Source organism: Pteropus vampyrus, unplaced genomic scaffold (assembly GCF_000151845.1).
Source record: "Pteropus vampyrus isolate Shadow unplaced genomic scaffold, Pvam_2.0 Scaffold285, whole genome shotgun sequence".
Classification (NCBI taxonomy): Eukaryota; Metazoa; Chordata; class Mammalia; order Chiroptera; family Pteropodidae; genus Pteropus; species Pteropus vampyrus.
Window position 1 is genome coordinate 1,424,507 of NW_011889066.1, and position 8,561 is coordinate 1,433,067.

The 8,561-nt window shown below is 49.9% G+C and overlaps 1 protein-coding gene and 1 long non-coding RNA gene across 5 annotated transcripts in view; one reads left to right on the forward strand and one right to left on the reverse strand.

Annotated features, from left to right (window-relative positions):
- LOC105302825 (plexin-A1) overlaps nt 1-8,561 on the reverse strand; it is a 311,386-nt gene that overhangs the window by 49,659 nt on the left and 253,166 nt on the right. The gene's annotated exons all lie outside the window — the stretch shown is intronic.
- Nucleotides 75-2,348, forward strand: LOC111729850. The gene is made up of 3 exons (XR_002776418.1): nt 75-742; nt 985-1,111; nt 2,217-2,348. It is a non-coding gene; the product is annotated as an uncharacterized LOC111729850 (long non-coding RNA).

Genomic DNA, 8,561 nt, shown 5'->3' on the forward strand with positions numbered 1-8,561 from the left:
GAGGGCGCGCTGCCCCGCGCTGCGAGCCCGCCCGGGCCCACCGCGCTCCTTTAAAGGGCGATGCAGCTGCCCACCTTAAAGGGCTGGGCGAGGGGTTCCCTCCAGGGCGTCCCCAAAGGCAGGGCCTAGCCCCCGTGTGCCCAGGCTAAGAGTACAACCTCCATTCATGCGAGGCTGTGGGTCCCATGGCTCTAGGCCTCTCCGACCACATCTGTTAGGTGAGATGGGTAACCTCGCCAGTAGGCAAAACGGCGCCTGCAGGGACACACGATACCCCCCACTCCACACACACCCCGCCCCCGAGCTGCGCATTCACTGATGGGGATGCGCCCTAGGAGATAAGTTCCTTCCCAGGGTTCCGAGGTGGGGGTGTGGAGGAATGCGAACCCAGGCTGTCCGGGACCGAGGCCGGAGAGTGTGGGGAGCAGGGGCTGCTTCTACCCGCGGAGGCCACCGGGCCCCACCGCCCAGTAGGAGTGCAGACAGCAGTCACCCGTGACGGTGCTCAAGCAGAGGCCAGCGCGTTCTGACAGCCGCCCACAGGTGGGAGTGTGGGGAGGCCTCCCCACGGAAGGCCCCAGGGAAGGTGAGGCGAGGTGCAAGAGCGCGTCTAACAAAAGGACCAGAGCCTCGTGACGCGAGGGCGAGCTCAGTGCGGGAGAGCAGCAGAGCACTGAGGAGCTCTTGCTGTGTGAGAACCAGGCTGTCATCCCTACAGAAGAAGAAATAGCTACAGTCCAGGGTAAGGAACTTAGACTGGCGAAAGGGTCCCTCCCACCTCTCCCCGCAACCTTTTCCTCGTGTGGCCCCTATCCTAGTTTCTGGGTTAATCCTCTTGGTTTCCTTTGCTATTTCAGCATGACGTGCTGCAGTTTTGCTGTGCTTGACGTGGGCATCACAGGCAATCTCGGCGCTGTGAAGGTCCAGCCCGACAGGGTTGCTGATGGGCAGTTTATTCACTCTGTTCTGCCCCTGTCCTCGCAGGTGGTGCTGTGCACCCCTTATCCTGCTGATGGACAGCATCCCAGTTTTGGGACCCTGTACAGCAAGCTGTGATAGACGTCTCGTGTAGGCTCCTGGCAGCCCTGGGGGTGGACTGCTGAGTCACAAGGTAAGTGTGTGTTTAGCTTTGGTGGATAACCCAAGTTTTCCCAAGTGATAGCCGGGTTTGCAGTCTCAGCAGTGGTTTGGAAGGGTCCCTGCAGCCCCCATCCTCACCTATACTTGGTACTGTGGCTCTGGAGTTTTTGCCTATCTGGTAATATGCACTGGTTTTTCATTGTTGCTTTAATTTGCATGTGCCTAAGTAAGGGTGAACATCTTTTTCAAAAGTCCTATTTACTGTTTTATTGAATAAGCACTACTCTAGCACTGACTCTACGTAGGGCTCTGCTACATTTTACAGAAGTGAAGTGACTTCCCCAAGTTCCCTAGCTGGTAGGTGGCAGAGCTAGGGGGCTACCCCTGGCAATCTAGCTCCATAGTCTGTGATCCCAACTCAGCCACTCTACTACACTGCACACAAATGCATCAGCAAACCAAACCCAAGCACCTTCCTCTCTCATAGACATCTGAGCCACACACCTGGGTTCGGATCCTGGCATGGCTGGTTAACGTGTATCAAGTCCCGTCTGTTTCTGAGCTCCATTTTCCTCATCTGTGAGATGGAGCCGGAGACCCCTCACAGAGGTGATGAGGAGGTGTGAGTGTGAGCACTATAGTGAGTCTGAGAAAATGTCCATCCATGCTCCGTGTGTTGGCACCAGAGCTGTGCCACCTTTCTGCCTGCTCCTTGCCAACCTATCCTCTGTGGGGCCACTGACTCAGGAACTGCTTAAGACCCTTCTCACTGTGTGCTCAACAGTCCCCAAGAGCCAGAGCTGCTTCTTTGAGGTCTAGCTCCTCATCTCCATTGTCTCCCTGGGTGTCTCAGGAAGGCAGCTGGGCTCTGGTTGGCAGTCAAGCTCATACTCTCACAGCCTACGGTTGTCCCACCAGGAATCCCAGTGTCCCCTTGGATACCCTTCCCTCCTTCAGGGCCCCGGTATCCCCGAAACTTATACCAGATTACAGTGTCTCCCTCCATTCCCACTGCATCCTCTGCTCCTGCTTATGTCACCGCTGTCCACTCCCCAAACGCGGTGGCAAGGTCTTTTCAAGTTGGAATCTGGTTATATAATGCTTGAATGAGCATCACACATGACCACCAATTTCAGGAAGGCCATAGACCCAAGCACCATGAAGAAAACCGCAAGATTTTTAGAAGACAACAGAGCAGATTACCTTTGCGACAGTGGACTAGAGAAGATTTCTTCGATGAAATGTCAAAAATAAGTAAATAAAAGAAAATATGGATCAATTTGACTACCCTAAAACTGTTTATTTTTATTCATTAAAATTACAGAGTTCACAAAAAGCTAGGAAAAAAGGAAGCGGCCAACGAGCCCGGGTAGGAAAAGGTATTTGCAATGCACATATGTTTGACAAAAAATGTGTACCCAGGATACAGAAGGAACTCCCAAGAATCAGTAAGGAAAGACAGCAATCCAGAAGGGACATGAGGAGGAGACCACAACAGGCAGTTTGTTGAAGAGCAAATGGGAAGTAACTGTTGCTCTCATGAGCCCAGTGCAGTGTTCCCTGTGCTCTGGAGCTCCATCTGGCCCCAGGGCACCTGTCTTGAGTTTAGCTGGGAGCTGCATATGCGTGTGTGCTGACACTGCCCTCTAAGGAGCCCGCCCCAAGTTCCAACGAAGAGGCCGCGGGCTCAGCTGGATTCACAACAGGGCCTATGGCCCTGGTGCTCCTCACTGCACATCACGGAGGATAAATGAGTAAGCAGGATAGCTTGGGCACTTCCTGTCTGTGTTTCCTCTGCAGTTTTGCTTCTGTTTGCTGAGCAGCTCAGAAGGTTATGGGATTTGTTGAACAGCATGGACAGTTTCTAGAAACAGCTCCTCTCAGGGGTTGAGAAGAGGTTCTTTCAGTACTGTCCAGTATTCCTGCCACAGGAGCAGCTCCAGGGGTGACTCAGAGCTTTGCCCAAAAGTAGACTCAAGGGTACCTTCTTCCATCCCCATGGTGGGCCCCCTCCGCTGCCCCCACTGCTGATGTGTGAAGGGGAAGCCAGGGGAGGGGGTACACAGAGGTCTTGGGTACCCAAACCCCCTAGGGGATGGCCACTGATACCTGGCCACTGGGCACAAATCTAGTGTCACCCTGACTCCTGCCTGTCCCTTGCCCCCATGTCAGAATCATTTCTCTCCTCCCCCATTCCTGTCACCTCCTGCCCCACGCTGCTCTCCACACTATGGTCAGAGGGATCTGAGAAAGGAGAAAGGGTGGACACCCTCCCTGAGTAGGGAGGTTCCTTCAACATGTGGAATGCCTGCACACCTGCACCCACGGTACGTGCACACATGAGCACACATACACGCGCAAATGTGCACACATATGTATACTCGCTGGGGGCAGGCACAGAACAGGTGCTCCTGGGAGTTCTTCAATGTTTGCTGGGCGCTTGCCCTGGGCCAGCCCTGAATGTGCAGTGCCACAGGTCATCTTGTCTCTTCTTCACATCCTGCTGTGGGGTCAATGCTGTCAGCCTCAGCCTACGGGCTGCTACTGTGGACACTGGGGCAAGTCGCAGTCACTGCTGCATTCTAGGAGCCCATTCTGGCCGCTGGGTGCAAAGGAGATGGGGGGCCTGTTCAGGGACTAGAGCCATCCCCACACTCCAATTCTTTGGCCTGTAGCTCTAAAACAAGAGGACAGGGGCTCAGCCCAGGTGTAAGCACCCTGAAGAGAAGGCTGCTGGGCCACCATGGCCTCCTCCTGCCCAGCCCACTTTCCTGCCACCCCTGTCCTCACCAGTCAGGCACTGTTGGTTGCAGGAGACAGAAACTCAACTGGGCTTAAGCTTCAAGGAGCCTATACTGGCTCAAGTATGCAGCAGGTGAGTATGGCTGGGTCTCGGGCACAGCATGGGCATCGTGGGCTCTGCTGGCCACTGTCTTGGTTCCCGCCACATAGGCTTCTGTGTATGGGGGCTTTGGCAGCTCCAGGTGCTTCTTTCCCAATAGGTCCAGGGAAATTCCCAGAATGGAGCCTCATGAAGTGGGCTGGATCATGTTCTATGCCCTGGCCCCTCAAACCAGTTACTCTGGCCAGAGGATAGAATCTGACAGTTGGTGGGCTAAGATCAGTGAGCTCTCCAGAGCCGGGAGGTGGCATTGGAGAGTGGTTCTCCCACAGAAAACCAAACCAATTATCAAAACAAGCAGGCCTAGATGCAGAGTAGGCAAAGTATTCAGGACCTCATGGTACCAATAGGCCTCCACCTACCTAAATGTTGCTCCACCAGTGTGCCCAGCATTCTTGTCAGGCTGAGATTCTTGCTCCAAAGATGCCTTTGCACCTCAGGCCTTTCCCCATGCTGTGCCCTTGTCCAGGACCTCCACCTCTACCTTCCATCTTTCAAAGCCCATGCTCCCAACCCCCTCCTCCAAAAAGCCTCCTGACTATAGCTTCTCCCACCCATGAGCCCTCCTCAGGCTTCCTGTCCCTCTCGGTGCCAGCTGTGACCAGTCTGGGCTCAGGTCTGCCACTAGTGCTCCCCCAGCCTTGGGCATGCAACCAGGTTACTGTCAGCACTACATTGCATAAAAGACACAGTAAAAGAGCTTCCCATCCACCTCCACAGATATTCACCAAGAATACTGCAGGGGCTCAGCTTCACCTTGCCCTGGGGCGGCAAACTCAGATGACTTCAAGGGCCAAGTAGGTGATGAATGTAAAGAGTAAGACAGAAGCAGGTGGTGAGGGCAACTGTGGAAAGCATGGACATATTCTTGAGTATTGAGTGAACAAAATGCACCAGTAAGAAAAACCCAGCCAGCAAGTCTCCAGTTTGTAATCTCTGGCTTGGTCGAGCATTCACAGCACACACCATGCCCAGGATGCCCAGAGTGGGTTCTTGCTATCCTGGGGCTCACAGTCAGGTTGCAGATGATGTTCCTAAGGATGGGCGCTCTCTCCAGGGCCGTGTTCTGTGGAAAAGCCACCCTCTGCCCTTGTACCCTGCAGCCCCAAGAATCAGACCCCCAAGGATCAGGAAAGCAGCCCATGTTTTCTCATTGTGCTATAAATCCTTGGGCTAAGAGGGGAAGCTGGAACTGCCCCCTACCCAAAAGTAATGAGACAGCATCCCCTTTGCCTACCTACGCAGGGTCAGACGAGGTGAGGTGTGAAACCAAAGAGTGAGATGCAACCCAGGGTCTCAGCACACAGTACCCCAGATGTGTAGGACCCAATCAAAAGTCACTCATCATAGCAAGCACCAGGGAAAGCTCAGGTTGTTTGCGAATACACAGTCAAAAGATACCAACACCAAGGTGACACATATGTTGGAATTATCTGGCAAGGATTTTAGAGTAGCCATAATAAAAATGCTCTGATGAGCGATTATGAATGTGCTTTAAACAAATAATAATATAGAAATTTTCAGCAAGGAAATCAACGTATAAAGAAGAACCAAATGGATATTTTAGAATTTTAAAAAAACACTAAAAATCAGAATACACTCAATAGATGGCTCCACAACAGAACAGAGGGAAAAGAAGAAAGGAACAGTGAACTTGAAGACAGAACAATAGAAATTACCCAATCTGAAAAATAGACTGCGGGGAGGTGAGGTGGGGGAAGCAGCATGGGAGATGGTGGTGTGAAGAGCCTCAGGAGCCTGTGAGATATAACAGAAGATCTTACATTTGTGCCAAGGAGTCTCAGAAGAAAAGGAGTTAAGAGGATAGGACTGAAATAATCAAAGAAATAACGATTGAAAATTTCTTAAATTTGGCAAAAGACAGAAACCTACAGATCCAAGGAGCCTAATGAACCCAGAATGGTATAAACCCAAAGGAATTTGTGCCGTGACACATCATCATCGAATGTCCAAAAACCAAAGACAAAAACACCTTGAAATCAGCCACAGATAAACGACTTTTTTAATGCGAGGGAAAACAGTTGTAATAATGTGCTAGTCTCATCAGAAACCATGCAGGCCAGAAGGGAGTGCAATGACATTATTAAACGCTGAAAAAAAAAAAAAAAAAAAAAAGAACTGCCAGCCATGAAAATACCATTCAGGAATGGGAGAATTCAAGACATTCTGAAGGAAAAGTAAGAGTATTTGTCACCAGTAGAACTCCCCTGACAGAATGGATAACAGAAGTTCTCTAAACAGAAAGAAAATGATAAAAGAAGGGATGTTAGAATGCTGAGAAGGAAGAAAGAACAATGGACTTCTCTGAAGCTTTCAAAGTTGTACTGGATGGTTGAAGCAAAAATTCTACTACTGCCTGATGCCTTTTAGTATAGTTAGAGGGAACATCCCACATAATCATATTATAAAGGGGGAGGGTAAAGTTATGTGAAGAGATAAGATTTCTACATGTCACTCAAACTGTTAAAAACAGTAGATTGTAATAAGTACATGTATAAACTATAATCCTTGGAGCAACTATAAAAAAAAAATCTGTGCAACCAAATACACTCAGAACACTGTAGATAAACAAAAGTGGAGCTTTAAAATGTGTTCAAGTAACCCACGGGAAGGCAGAAAAAGAAACAGAAAGGGAAAAAGGGAACAAAGAAAACAAAAAATAAAATGGCAGATTTAAGCCCTAACATATCAATAATCACAGAAAATGCAAATAGTATGATTACATTTATATAATGTTTTCCAAATGACAAACTGTAGATATGGAGAACGGATTAGAGTTTTTCAGGGTTGAGGAATAGTGAGGGGAATGGAGTGTGACTATAAAGAGCAGCCTGAGGGAGGGAGGGTTCTAGCTTGATTGGAGGATGTTTACCTGAATCTAACATGGGATAAAGGACAAAGAACTAGAGAGGAACGTTGTATCAATGTATAAGACATAACCTCTTAACAACTAGGGTAAGATACATGGAACCTCTCTTTCCAACTTCCTGTGAAGCTATCATTATTATAGATTATAATTATTTCAAGATAAAACGTTTTAAAAAATACCTTGGTTGCTGCTTTTGCACCAGGCCCAGCTCAGCTACCAGCACTATTTCTCAGAGCAGAGTTTTCCCCCTGTGGTCCCCTTGCCTTCTGTGGCTGGGGCAGGCTGGATAGAAGGATGGTTCTGCCTGGGTCCCCCCACAGAGCTCACTGGCCAGTAGGACACTACTGCAGCAGAGGCCACAGCAGAGGCCACTGCAGAATCTGGGGATACTCCATCTCCCTACTCTCCTGACCTTGTCTCCTCATTCTCCATACCTCAGAGCTCATATCACTTCTTCAGAGAAATTCATGATTCCCTGATATAAAATGCACCCCAGTCATATCCCCCGCTGCCCCATGTAGGTTCATTATAGCACTAATTCCCCTGATGTTTTCTAAGCTGTTTATTATCCATCATTCCTGGAACGGACACCCCATGAAGACAGGGAACCTCATCTTTCTTATAATGAGTATATAAGGTAGACAATCTATACAGGTTTGTGGGATGTATTCACTATCTGTTGCTGTGTAACAAATCACCCTAAAATTTAATGGCTTAAAACAGCAACCATTTCTCTCTCGTGGTTTCTGTGGGGAATTTAAAGGGTACAACTGAGAAATCTGGTCTCTGTGCCACAGTGTCTGAGGTCTCAGCTAGGAGACGGCCTCTCCCAGACATTCGGTCCCAGACCCGTCTCCAGAGAGCTCTTTCGGAACCTCCTGGCAACACCCGCTCTAAGCACACCTCTCTGTGGCTGTGTACTGCCTGCCCTATGGATGTGGGTGGGTTGAAATATGGGAGTGGAAATGAAAAGGGAAGTTAGAATTTCTAGTGAGTCATTTTGAACTACCCATGTCCCCTTCTGTGACACATCTGGGAAAGCTTTCCCCTGGAGGAATGGCCCCCTCCAAAAGAGCACAAGCTTTGTAGGCAGAAACACGGGGCCCAGTCCCTTCTGGGCTCCACTCATGTCCCCACCCCTCAGTTCCTTTTCTGGATGGGACAAATGGTACCTGTTCCCAGGGTTGCTGTGAGGACCAGAGAAAACGCTGGGCGCCTCCCAGGCAGAGAGAGCTATCCCTGAGGCACCTTGTTCAATCCTCAATATCACTGGGCAGGGAGAGTCTTCCCCCTTTTCACAGATGAGGAAATTTAGGCATAAAGAAGTAAAGTGACATAGCCCAGGGGACATGCTGAGCAGCTGTAGACCCTGCGTTTGACCATTACGAGCCTGGTCTCTGTAGCAGCCCTGCTATGCCAGTCACCTCCTCTACACCCTCTTTCTGCCACCTCCATGCTTCCTTATAGGGAGCTTCTGTGATTTCCCTAATTTACTATGAGCTTTGCACGTGATGCTTGTTCCTTTTGTCTCCATGAGGTCACCCTGCTGACCTTTCCTGGCCAGCACCAGCACAGGTTTCTTCTTTTCTGGGAAGCCTGCCTCAAAGCATCCACCCACAAATGCCCTAGACCTCAGCACCAGATATCATTATTTCTGAGACTGCATCTCCACCACGTCAAAAGCAGAGG